Below are 14,271 nucleotides of genomic sequence, written 5' to 3'. Positions count from 1 at the left end.
TTTGGGAAAACAGGGGGGGGGGAAAAATGGGGGGGGGGGGGGGGGTGTCCCTAAAAAAAATGGACATGTGCTTCCTCAGGAAGGAATAAGCACTGGAGGTCCTGTAATACCAGGCTAGCATTCAGCAGAGACAAAGTAAGCTCCTACACCCTCCCCTGCTGCCAGAAATGCTGGTGGAAACCTTTTTCTTCGCAGCTACATGCCAAATCAGATGCTTTTTCTTCTTCTTCTCCTTTTTTTAAAGGAAAATGTTTTGTGTCCAAAGTCAAATCAGCCAAATCGATTCCAAATCTATGAGTCATTCAGAACCATATGTGGCCCTATTACCAGCAAGCATCCTTTACCCCTGCCTGGGGCTTCAGGATATTTCCACTGCCAGATAAGTATGCAGGTGAGAACCTACCACAAAGATAGATTAACACAACCTATCTGAACAAGACATAGGGTGGTGACCATAAAGTGCAGTCCCCCTCAGCACTCCTTTTGAAGTCATGCTGAGCCATGGTAGTTCACCCAGAATCCCTCTGTTGGCCCCTTTCTTAGCCTGGTGCATATGATTAGCATGGCCCTGCTGTCCATGAGATAAAGCTGGACCAGGTTGCTCTGCACCTCACCTGCATGTACATTTTTGGAGTATCCCAGGATTTGTGACAAGAATAACTAGTTCTAGTTGTGAGTGGGGACTAATGAGGACATGGATCCTTTGTGAGGGGTATCTGGAGTACACACACACATTAAGCAGTACTGAGCTGTGGGGTCACCAGGGCTTAAAATGCCATTGACTCTGGAGGGGGCCAGCCCAATGAACTATGTAGTACAAGTCTTTGGCTTTAAACTAATGTCATACATAGTTTGGGGCCAACATGAGCAATAGCACCTGCCTAGTTCTGGGTAAACTTGGGGACCTGTCAGTCCTGGGGGTCGTCATACCCCACAAGGGGGTAAAGATCCTCAGGGTCATGCTTGACTCAAATCTGACTAGACAGAGAGCATGGGAAAAGATTGAGGCCAAGGTCAGACAGTGGGACTATGGCAATTGCACTGCCTGTCAATGTTTAGGGCAGGAGGGAACATGTGGCACTCATGAAGGTGGTGTTACTACTGATACTTCTATACACTGCCCTAGTCTTTTCCACTTCAGAGCAAGTCATGCACAGGATCCAAAGAGCCATGTGCATCTTCTTCTGGACCTCCACATGGGAGAAAGTGGAGAGGACCACACTATACAAAGCAAAATAGACTAGAGGCAGAGGAATGTGAAACATCCTACTCTTCCTCTGGGCCAAGTACATGAGCCAGATTTGCAAACTGGCAATAGGGACAAAATCCAAAACAGCCCACTTTGTAAAATATTTTGCAGAGAAACTACTGTGACAGTGGCAGGTGTACACAATGACCAACATAAGCTCATGCACCATGGAGCCCCTGTGGTTCTACTAGGTCCGGAAACACTTCCAGGATAAATAAAAACTGCATGATGAGGCCCCAGCAATGCTGGTGAACCACTACAAGATGCAAAAGGTGGTAAGGGCGAGATAAATCATAACCCTGTGGACCAGTAGCTGGTGATAGGTGCCAGGCCATGTGAAAGCAAATCTTCCACAAGGACCTATAGAAGGAAAACAAAGACTTGAACTGGCAAGCTGCCACTGAGCACTCCTTAGGAAGGTATGGAGAAACAGTGCAGGGTAGAGGTCCATCCAACTGTCCCAAGCATCCTGCTGGTGGGAGGTGGAAACAACTGACCACCACTTCTGGGACTGGCCATATGCCAGAGAGGTGTGAAAAAGAGTATGCGCGCTCCTCCTGGTGGTGACAGGTTTCATAACCGTGACCAGAGAGGTGGTTCTGTACGAGCAATTGACTAAGCAACAAGGGGCCTTGCTCTGGAGGATGCAAGCAACGAGGATGAGGACAATGAGGGTAATGATGATGATGAGGAGGACGAGTGAAAGGACTGGACAAACAAGCAGGGGAAATGGGAAGGTGAGACGGGAGTAGGGGGCTGAGATAGTCCTTTGTGTAACTGTGACAACTTAAAGGTGATGGTGGTGGGTTCACGGGCACGTGGAAATGATGCGTGCGATCTTTGTAAGGGGGCTAAGAATGGTGCAACTGTAAAACTGTTTTGGACTGTCAAGTGAACCCCAGTGGTCACAAGACAGTTTGTTAGAAGTACAGTTATATTTATTTTATACACATACACACAAATATTTTTGCAAAAAAAAGTTTCTACTACATACAAGTAGGCGCTAAAGTTTTGCTCAACAGTGTGTTAACTGAGCATCTGGGCTAAAACTTGCAGCAGCTGCAAAAAAAGGTAACATGCATCAATTCTAGATAAAATAAATGCATGGCTACTATATGCAAATTGATACAGCTAGGTTTAATTTAAAGGTTATTGTTTTCAATTTTGCTCCTTACTTCCATATACTCAGGGAGAGCGGGGTCTTTCAGTAGGGAGGGAAGGGGCTGTCAAAGGAAAACCTTGTGGGGAAACAGAGAGCAAACGACTACCTGAGGCCTACTCCTACCCCCACCCAATTTATTTTTTCTGCTGTAGCAGTGGGAGGGGCACAAATTGTAGACAAACTTCCAATAATTAGATTCTATACCTGAAAATCATTAAAAAATTATACATTTTGCATATATAGAATCTAATTATTGGAGGTCATCTTACAATCAGGGTTGTCTTCTATTTGTGTGAGTAAATAACAAGTATTACAAAAACAAACACAAGTATTAAACATAATATTTACTGTGAAAAGGAACAGGCAAAGGCACTGGAAAACAGGAAAAAGAGAAAGAGGGGCCGACCGTAGAAGAGACAGCAGCACAGCAAGAAGAAAGAACACCACGGGAGCGACGTTTCCAGAGCAGCTGCTTCATGAGAATAGAGTGGCCCCGGGGAGTGAGGGGCGAGGTGCACACGGGGATACAGGAGAGCGAGCTGCTCTCAGGACAGCGGGTGAGAGCCAAGGAATCCCCAAGAGGTGACCGTGAGTGGGGAAAGGAGCTCAGTCATGCTCTACTGAGCCATGGGACTGTGGCTGAAGAGACCCCCTGGGGAGAAGCGGCACAAGCAGTGGAAGAGCTCCACAGAAGGCAGGCATGCCGCGGGAGAAGCGACTACCACCGACATGTTCCAGCTGCAGCCGGGTGTGGGGGGAGGGGTTCATTTATTCTGAATGTCATTTGTGTTCTTTAAACTCAAGGCAGGTCCATAGGGTGAAGGTGCCAGAGTGGCAGCGACTCCACCCAAAAACCTTAAAGGATTGCCTAGAACCACAGGCTGTGGCTAGAGCCCGGCCATGGGCAAGATGACCTGTCAAGGAAGCCACAGGTCAAAAGACTGAGGGGGAATTAAACCCCAGGAATAAAAGTCCCAGATGCTTTTGAGTTGAACTTTTTAATGCACGCTAGTGGAGGGTGAGCTACCCTGAGGGAGTGGGGCAAGTAAGGCCTACCTGCAACTGTACATGAGACTGACCTGATGTTGGGAGGAAGCCAGGTGGTCCGTTTTCTTCTGGGTTGTTGAGACTTAAAAAGAGCAAACCTAGAACAAAAAAACAAAAAAGAAAGAAAGAACGTTATCTCACTCAAGAAAGGCTATGATTTCAATCGGCAGCGTAACATCTGGGTGGCACTAGGACAGAGTGTAGGGGAGGTTGGAGTCCCAGAAGAAATCCCTGCACAGGTTGCCTTTAGTCAACTGCGGTAGAGAACAAGCAACACCTCCCAACTAATAACATCAACAAAAAATCAAGACATGGCAGGTGAGAGTCAGATCTCACCACACCAAATGATAATGGGATGAAAGAATCGGGCGAAAAAGACTCCAGGCTGCCAAGTACTTACGCTCAGCCAGGGATAACCCTCCCACACTTACCTATGCCTACTATTCTTTTATATAGCTGATTTACTGAAAAAATATCTTACCAGGAGCAGAAAGTCAATTATGACTAAGCTCATGCAAAGAATAACAGAAATCCATTCTTGCAAGCATTTACCTAAAAAAGAGAGAGATAGGGAAAAAGTGAGTAAAATAATATCAGTACAAATTGAACAGAGAAATAGAAGGGAAAGAAAAGAATAGAAAACAGCAATGGAGGGAGAGAAAGAAGAAAAAACAACTATGAATATTTTTCTTTTGTCATACTTCCCTTCTAAATCTTGTCCAGAATGTCAGTGTTAAGAGGGGGTAAAAGCAAGTAAAGGGACTCAGAAGGGGAAAAAAAGAAAGAAAAAAAAGCCAGCAAAGTTCTTTATCAAGGTAAAATGTTTAAAACAAGAAAGTAAAATAAAAATCTCTTGGGTCTGAAGCCTGACCTTCCCAAGGGAATTCTCTCCCATCTTCCCAGCAGTTAATTGACAGCCCTTCCTTTGAGTGTCTGCATCAGAGGAGCATTAAGTAAAGCTAAAAGTTCAGTGAGAATCAAGGGTGCAGTCCTGAAATCTGCCAGATGGCAAAGCATAAGGCCCTTGTCTTCCAGGAATCCCCTTCACTTCTCTTTTCTTCTCTGCTTATGAGGTGCCTTCCCAGACTACAACTTTATAGTTTGGCTTGGCAGATTTATATTTTTATCTTTTAATAATTTTGATGGCTAAAGTCAATGTTTATTTTTAAACAGTTCTTTCTGTTTTTATCAATTTAAATGTTCAGGATTACATGAAATTAAGGGTGTGGGTGACAGACAATTTAGTAATTAAAAACTTTATAAAATGACATATTAAAATATAAAAACTAAATATCTATAGATCAATAACACATACCTGATCATGCAGAGGCCAGGCCAAGCTTGGCAGGAGTTTGGTCCCTGCCCCAATCACACAGGGGCTGGGCCAGGCTTGGTGGGAGTTTGGCCCTGTCCCAGTCATGCAGGGAGTGGACTGGGATCACTAGGAGTTTGTCACCCAATCCCTGGCTAGGACGTGGCCAGAAGGAATGGCTGGTGTCACTGGGCTCCCAGCTGCCAACATCCTTGCCTCTCCCCCCTTCCAGCACAGCCCCCAGCTCCTGCACCAGCTGCCCAAGCTGCTGCCAGAGCAGCAGTGCACAAGCAACACAGCCAGGGCTCCCCCCACCCCACCTGCAGCAGCCATCATGTGTGTACATGTGTGTGTGTGTGTGTACGTGTATGCACACATGTGCACGCACACAGCACCCCCTGCCCCAGATTTCCTTACCACATCTCAGACTTTTTTTTTTTTTTTACATCCCCTTCCTTCAAATGTCAATGATTACCAATGGCAATATTTTTCTGTCAGTCTGTGACTGTCAAGTGAAATAATTGTTTATCGATGTTTTATTGATAAAAATCAAATCCTGCCAAGCCTAACTATAATCTATTGCAGCATTTCTCAACTCATGGGTCACAAGAATATATGAAAGGGTCACAAACAAGCTTTAAAAATGGATCACCAAAATTTAAAAATGGATTCTCCTTTAAAGGAGAATAATGTGGGAAACCACAGGTTTCCCCTTGCATATGGCAGACAGGCAGTGTGGAAAGCAGCTCACACAACTCCCTGCAGGTAAGTCAATGGGGTGGGGGGCATAGACAATGCATCAGGGAGGTGAAGGTGGCACAGATGACATGCAGGGGGAGACATGGGACGGCGCATGTGCTCCCCCAGATCTGTGCACTCACAGTGGGCACAGGGCTGCAGCATGGCTGGACTAGCATGGGGAGGAGCCACCTTCACAGCCCAGCAGGCAGAACCCAGCATGGGCGGGCAAAGCAGAGCAGCGAGACTCACTGCTCCCATCACAGTGACCCCCAACACCAGCTGCACCACCAGCAGCATGAGGAATAACGAACAGGAGTGGGGTACCAAGCTGCCCTCACCACCTCCCACTGCCAGCCGCTCCTATGCTGGGCTGTGGCTCTACCCCACTGCCATGGCCTGGCTGCCACTGCTGCTCCCCTCAAGCCATGGCTCTACCCCGGAGGGGGGGTGGAGTAGCAGGCAGCATAGGTGGCCTGAAAGAGTGGTGGCAGCAGCTGAGCCATGGCAGCAGGGTAGAGCCACAGTCTAGCACCCAAGTGGCTGATGGTGGGAGGAAGTAAAGGCAGCATGACCCCACCCCACCCCACCCCACCCCCATCTGCTACTCCTCATGCTGCTGGTAGTGCAGCTGCCACAGGGGTCCCAGCAGTGGTGATGGCAGCAATGAGTTTCACCACCCAGGACAGGGGGCAGTGAGTTGCAAATGACGGGCACCAGCAGGGCTGGGGGGGAGAGGGGAGCTATGGGTTGGGAGTGAGGGGCACCAGCAGGGCCAGGGGGCTGTTTTCAACTTAAACTATTTACTGGGTCAGGACTGGCCATCAATGTTTAGAAATGGGTCTTGGTACAAAAAAAGGTTGAGAACCACTGGTCTATTGTATCACTGATAATTCACTATAAACAAGTGGGCTAAACTGTTCCATCAGTTTGTCTCTCATTCAGGTGCAAGGCACAAGTGCTTGGTTGAAATCATTAAAGTGTGGTTTCTAGGTCTGATAGTCCTTTTTGGTAATTTACGCCAATCAGAACCTAATGGGGGACGGAATAAACATATGCTAACAGTAATTCCAACCCAAACCCCAGCATAAATATATCAGCCTTCATGAGGTACCGCAGAGCCATGGTACCAAACTTTATCCTCACAAGCTACGGCAAGTGCCGCAGGAGGTTCAAGCATAAAGACTCTAGTACCTGGTGGAACCCATTATGCGTTGCTCCGTCTTCAACAATACATTCTGCCTTGAAGTCCAGACATCTGGATTCCAAGACCCACGTCTATCAGCTGTCCTCTTTACTGACTTCCAAGATGAAACCAAAATATGTCTCCCAAGCCATCTTAGAAATTGGAGCTAACAATATTAAGACTACAGTCAATTCATCTTAAGCCCATTAAGAACATCTAAGGCACATAAAATAGTTAAAAGCAGCATACAGTTTAGAAACCATCCACAGCTAATATAAATTTGCAGAGCACCTTTGAAATCAATGGAGTTGTGCTGGTTTACATCTACTCAGTATCTGGCCCCAAGATTCTTTAATATTTTAATATGAGATATAACAAACTAAGGGCAAACTATAGTCCATTTCTTATCATTAATGTTATGTAAGGTGCGATTGTCCAGACTAGAAAAAACATCAGTCTTCTTGCACCTTCCAGAAAAATCACCGCCCATGCTGAGAGGACAGGAAAGGTAAAACCATTAATTAACTTCAGTATCAGTTCTAGCTCAGCACACAAAAATTAGTTAAGCCTTTCGAAAATACTGGAGTTCTTTCAGTAGATCTTTGGAAAAATAAATACTCTAATAGCCGATTCTCCTTATTGCTTATGCCACGAGCTGATGCTTTATAAAACTCCAGTTACTCAATCTAGGCTATATATAGTTTTGCTGAATATAAAAATCTTTAAAAATAAGAACTAAGAACCTGATTCTACTCCCACCAACTTCAGTAATACAGGATCAGGCCTTTAAACATTCATCTACACACCAAGTTCAAAAGTCAAGCTTGCATATTTCTTTTATGAAGAAACCAGTAAGCTTGTTTTAATTGAATAAGAGCCTGTGAGCCCACAAGCATCAATGCTGTCAGCCTTTTGATGACTAAACACACAGCAGTAGATTTAGCCTTTGATACATGTTTTGCTAGGTTTTAGATTTGGAATTAAGTTCCTGCATTGCATATAGCATAATATTAAATCATACACAGTATACTATAAGCAATCCTCTGCTGGCCCAATCTACTAAAATGATTTATGCACAGAAAATTTAACTGTGCAGTAGGGAGACTGCTGCACATTTGCACCTTCACAAAGAACTCTTGTCATGCCAGTCACTGGTATAAATGCCATTTGGGCAGGTTTTAGACTGATGTGAGATTTAGAGTTTTAAAATAAACCCACCTGCTTTCAATATGAAAGGACAAACAACATGTTATATGGAATGTATACAGTTTCTTATGCACAAACATATAAATACATTTTATGGCACTCACAAAAATCCCACCAGCATTAAATAAGAGACCTGCCATAATGCAACCTGTTGTTGTTCCTCAGAGTGATTAAAATATGACTTCTATAGAGAATCAGTTTCTCCACCTTGCAGCTGGCAACTCCTCTCTTCCTCATCATATTCATGACTTTTAATACATTCATAGATTCCTAGACAATAGGGCTGGAAGGGACCTAGCAAGATCGTTGGGTTAAGCCTTGTTTTAAGAGGTTATCTGAAGCTCAATATTTATTCGTCAATATGTTGCATATACATTTGTTTACAGACAGGGAAGATTCAATTTAAAGAACTAAAAAGATTTCCTAAACAAAATTTTAGATTTAAATTATTTTAAGAAATGTAGAGCAGTCTATGATGTATGGATACCTAGTAGGACCTTCCTAAATGTATCATCAAGGTCCCAGCCTCTCAAATACTCATTGCTCCTTAGCTGTTCATATCTAACATGAATATTACATCAAATTAGAATGAAAGACTAATTTATGTGTTGTGTCTCTTCCATATTAACTCTGCTTAATTGCCTGTTTTGACATACCAAACTGCTTAGGACAAAACTATGCTTCTGTTGGGCTGGAAAATGGAAACATTGTTACCATTAATAGTTACCAAGCCCTACGAGGAGAGACTAGAGAACCTGGACCTTTTCAGCCTCTGCAAGAGAAGACTGAGAGGCGACCTTGTGGCTGCCTATAAGTTCATCATGGGGGCACAGAAGGGAATTGGTGAGGTTTTATTCACCAAGGCGCCCCTGGGGGTTACAAGAAATAACGGCCACAAGCTAGCAGAGAGCAGATTTAGACTGGACATTAGGAAGAACTTCTTCCCAGTTAGAGTGGCCAGGGTCTGGAACGGGCTCCCAAGGGAGGTGGTGCTCTCCCCTACCCTGGGGGTCTTCAAGAGGAGGTTAGATGAGCATCTAGCTGGGGTCATCTGAACCCAGCACTCGTTCCTGCCTATGCAGGGGGTCGGACTCGATGATCTATTGAGGTCCCTTCCGACCCTAACATCTATGAACCTATGACATTTCTCAAAAGGGCCCATCATTGTAAGTGTGTTTTCTATCCCAAAAATGCTAGAGAGCTCAGCATCATCGGTTTCTGATCTGTATGTGCTTCATTCAGAAGAAAAACAACCAAAATATTGAAAAAAAAACAAACCAACCTGTGTGTGCTTCCATGTACAAAGCATCCCACTGACAACTTAAAAGAACAAAAGTTAGTCATATGACTGTTTATACCTATAACAGAAATTTAATAAGCATGGCTTTGAATAAACCAATACCAGAAACAGGAGATGGTTTTTGATTCCATGATCGCCAGCAGACATTATTCTGAGGACGAAACTATTTTTAGTAAAAGCAGATTCCACCACATGAACTGCTTGTGAATGAAGGGTGAGAGCTTCAGGGGAGACAGTCTCTCTCTAGGATATACCTTTATGCCATGCTTACAGTGTTTGGTAGCTTTAAAATTAGAAGCTGTGAAGAGTTTTCCATATTATTGGTTTAAGAGCATATAGGTTTAACTACCTTATTTTAGGGGTCCCACCTGTTTCCAACAAAAGAAATATTTCGCTGAAGCTGCACTAAAGTAGAATTACAAACCCACAATTTAAAGTCTGTGGAATAACAAAAATCACATGAGATAGATTCCAGTATAGCTATAAAAAGGGGTCTGCACAATGTGCTGCCAAGCTCTACTTTCTCACCCCCTCCAATCCTGTACCCTTTTGCCCTCAGCAGCCACCTTCTCCCCTGTTGAAATCAAGAATGCAGAGTGGATATTGAAATTAACTAGTATAGTAAGTGAACTGCAGAATTAGTGCCAGTCTAGCAAATTAAACAAGGGAATAACCTAAATTTTTTTTTCCATTTTTCCTTCTTTATTTCCAACAAATTAGAGGGCTCCAGTAGATTTTATCAAATACTGAGCTCCCCACTCTCTTTCTCAAACTGTATAAATGCCTTGAACTCCCAAAAGAACATCACCATTCCTTAGCCCCATGTAGTTTTCTTTCATTTACCCACTTCCACAGCACCATTTTTCAAAGATTTATTACAGCCAAAGGGAACAAAGTGGAAATCCTGAAAGGATCACTGCAGATTTTTCCAGAATTTTTACTCTGCCCCCTCCACCAACTGTCCACAAGACCTCCACTCCCCTGCTGAGGATATCCTTTATGGATGACTCCTAAGGCACTTAAAGATTAAAACAAAGGACAAGCCTCACAAGTCTTCCACAGGCGTGCCAGCCACAATAGTTTAGTTGCACCATCTGAACACAAAAGGGAAGCCTAACCTTACCTTTGAAGTTGCAAGCTTTAGACAATTCCAGAAAATAGAAGACAGGCATGATAATACATTATTTATTTTGTTAAACTACACACATGCAGAAATGTTGTAAGATGGCCAGGCACACTAAACACAGGAATAGGTACCACTTCATAGTTTTAAATGTTTTTATTTTAAAAAATTAAATAAAACAACATTAGGCTACACTGAAATAAAATTAACAAATATCTAATTAGGACACCCTTATAAACACTGAGGTTATGAAATAAGAAAAATGCCTGTTTAATGCATAAGCCATTCAAAATTGGGCCCCAAGTGTTGTGAGAGGCTAACTACAATAGATAGCCTGCAGGCTCCTTTACAACTGTTCAGGCACTGAATGCAAAAAAGAACTACAGTGCTTCTGTGGTGGCATCAATTCCAATTCAAGTATAATAATAGGGCAGAGGACAATATTCTTCACTTGCATCACAAAAGGAAAAGACTAACAATCTCATAAAATTTGTGCATGGTACCGCAGACGGATGCTAAAAATAAAAGTTTAATGTATTAAAAAAAAAACACAGGTTTTGCAAATGGCAGATTTCCAATTCATATATACAATTGTCTTATGGCAATTTTTTCCCCTTAAAAAAAAAACCATTTGCTTTTCTTTCAAATGAGCCATAATTTCTAACAATTCCCCTGGCACATTTTAACCTAAATAAATCTGTGCAGGTATGCTTTTGTAATCACTTATTTTGCAGTGTACTAAACTATGACTATCTATTATGGATTTGAATTTTGTACATAGAAACGAGATTAATTGGGTATATAAATAAAAGGCTGACTTCAGTGATAAATTTCTTCTCGTGAATTAAAAACCTTATACATTGTGGCTGGTTCATGTCCTCTAGGGCTCTGGAACAGGACTTTATTTTCTTTGTGTAGAATTCTGCCTATAGTGCCATCTTTGGAAGAAGCCACTACTAGTACCTGCTGCAACCATTGTCAGACAGCCTGGTTGATTGTGCTATGCCTGCTATGTTCATGTATGTGCAAAGAACAGATTTCAAAAAGTGACACAGTTACCATGTCCTAATGTGTTCCTAAATGTCTCTCTCATCTCAAAAATGAGAACACATCCCAGGCCAGGAAAGTGGCATGTTGAGTCCCACGGATGCAGACCTCACTGAACTAGCTGGCCAAGGCCAGCAAGTCATGAAGCATCTTTTATGAAGCAAAACTAAATGCTCAATAGAAATAGTAAACAATTTTCTAAATTGTTATGGGAGTTACTTAACAGCTTATTTTCTGTTTATCTGTATGAGGGAAGATGGTACAAATGACTTTATGAGAAGAAAGCAAAAAAGTTCACTGATGGCATGAGAGGCTTGGAAGAGGCCCAAGGCACAAAGAGCATCTCTGAACTTCAAATCTATAGCAGAGAAACCTGCATCTCTTAAGCCTGTAAAATGCTCCATTTGCCATGCATCTGAGAAAAACATGCAGGCTAAGGACTAGAGACACCTGACTGCAAAGTGCACCATGGTATGATTTTCTTGAGTTTATTCTTGAGAGTAAGGGGGCAGTGAGGGAGTTGGAAGCTGGAAAAGAGCATCATGATCATCATCTATCCTGACCTCTTGAACAAAACAGGCCTCCCTGTCCTATTCCCATATCTAGTGCATCACCTTTTCAGTAAACTAGGATACATCTTTTAAAATTACTTTTTAAAAGGTTGTAAAAACCAAGCTACTGATCACATCCTTAGGACAGCAGTTGCAATGGTTAATTAGTCTCTGTTCATTACTGTAAAATTTGGCAAGACTACTCTGCTCAGGATACATATTGAAGTCACTAGAGGAAAACTGTCTAATCTTCCAGCTCCAATTCACATTCTGAAATTAATTTAGACTAAGAAGAAAAAGGACACTCCTTTTCATAAAGCAGGAAGTGATAAACTGTACAATGTGGATGAATAAGAACCTTTCTCTCTACAAATTCTTATACATTACACCTCATCCTAGTCTTTGATTGTTTCAAGTATGTACCCATTTCTGTGTCAGAAGGGCATCAGCACTGTAACTCAACAAAAATTCTCAAGTTTGAAAAGAGTATCTTGTCTGGTTCATGTATTAGGTGCCCTAGCTCAGTGTGACATGAGTAACCAATAACATGTACAGCATAACAAGTGAAGAGGAACACCATGTGACACACTGTACTCTACCCAATTCAACATACAATGCCTAAATTAAAGAGGGTGCAGGAGGTCCTACATCTGAAATTACACTAAAATAGGTTTAAAAATATGAATTTCCACCCAAGAATTTTTAAATATCAGTTGTGCAGTCACAGTCTCAGGCAAGTACAATAGTGTCTAACAAACCTCTTATTGTTGACTTACCAATGTTCAATCAATTTAGATTAGATGAAGCAAGGAAGAACATGTTAGGAAATTGTAACACTTTCATCCCAAAGTGCTTTTGGAACTTCAGTTGCTGTAAAAGCTACTGAGTAGCACATGCAAGAACAAAATTAAGGGGCAAGAAAGAGGCAACGCTCCTTCTCTTGTTTAAAGCAGTGGAGAATCTATCAGTATTAACACAGTATGGATCTTTATCCAAAACATAGCACCTCTAGCAAAAGTGCCCTCTAGCGTCATTTTTAGGCTTCATATTGAGCATCATCTTCAATGTTCCCTATAAGACTTTAACTTCCACATGTAATGTTGATTAAGTGGAATCTTTCTATTATCTCAGATGCTTTAGTTCACTTCACAGTACAACTAAATTAAGTTCAACAAAAATATTAGAATTATAAGACTAAACGCTCTTCTTTTTTATGCAAATGCTCTTAGTTTGAAATGAAAGAATTACAACAGTTTCAGGACTCCTGTGCATGAAGACAGTTTGCTATGTGCAAATTGACTGAATTTTTGATAGAGTAGAAGATTATTTTCTAAAAAAAGCTAGTCAATGTGGTTTTAGGTACCTTTTCAAAGTACTGATTCATCCCCTTCCCTGAAATAACATTTTTAATAAAATGTTTTTCTGACAAGATGCAACTGGACATCATCATATCACTTACACCGAAAGCTAAAATACATTTTTTAAAAAGATACTTGTTTTTCAATAAAAACGTAGCTGGTAGAGCTTGTGCCCTAAGCAGGAGACTCATACCTGATAGAGTTTATATCCTGGCATGCCAGAATGGAAGCAGGAGAGCTTGGGGCTCTGGCAACATGGAGCCAAGTGAAGGTAGGGCACTGCTGAGATGAGGAGGTGTTGCTTCCAACAACCAGGTTAACCCTCCCCTGCCCTAGAAACCACCAGTTTTATTTAGCAAGCAAGAATCCAAAGCCCTTAATTCAGTGGACCAGGAAAGGGTTAATCTGGTTCTTGGCAGCAGGGCCAGTCTAACCATTAGGCGAACTAGGCAGTCACCTAGTGCGCCAAAATTTGGGGGATGCCAAAATTATATGCAGAACAAAATAACAGGAACATCATTCTAAATAACAGCCCTGGCTGGCTCTGCTTCCCCCTTGGTCTAAGACCTTTGGTTCGGTAAGGGGAGAAAGACCTCTGAAAAGATCTCAGAGGAAAGATCACTAGAATTGCAACTCCTACCTTTTCAACTCTCAAGTGGATTTATGACAAGAGCATACAGCTGGCAATGTTATCCTAATTTTCCTCTTTATTGGAAGTGGTGGGGGCACTGAGGTACACAGTTCGCCTAGGGCACCAATTGCCCTTGGACTGGCCCTGCTTGGCAACATAACCTAACACCTTTTGTTAGAGCAACAGGGTCTCCCAGGGAGATGGTGGGGAGGGCTGATGTGGGGTGTGGAAGCATCCATGCCTATCCCATGAGGTGCATCTTAACGTGTCCACAGGGCCTTTTACAGTCTCAGTTTTTTTACGAGTAGACAGCTTGATTCTAGCATCTTACATCTGGAACTGGGGTACGGGCAATCACTCT

General features: G+C 42.6%; 1 pseudogene; it reads right to left on the bottom strand.

Moving 5' to 3' along the window:
• The window catches only part of LOC102369751, a 55,970-nt pseudogene that overhangs the window by 36,693 nt on the left and 5,006 nt on the right, over positions 1 to 14,271 (bottom strand).

Source organism: Alligator sinensis, unplaced genomic scaffold, assembly GCF_000455745.1.
Source record: "Alligator sinensis unplaced genomic scaffold, ASM45574v1 scaffold933_1, whole genome shotgun sequence".
Classification (NCBI taxonomy): Eukaryota; Metazoa; Chordata; order Crocodylia; family Alligatoridae; genus Alligator; species Alligator sinensis.
Note: the sequence above shows the minus strand (reverse complement) of the source record. Positions and strands in the feature narration are given on the sequence as shown.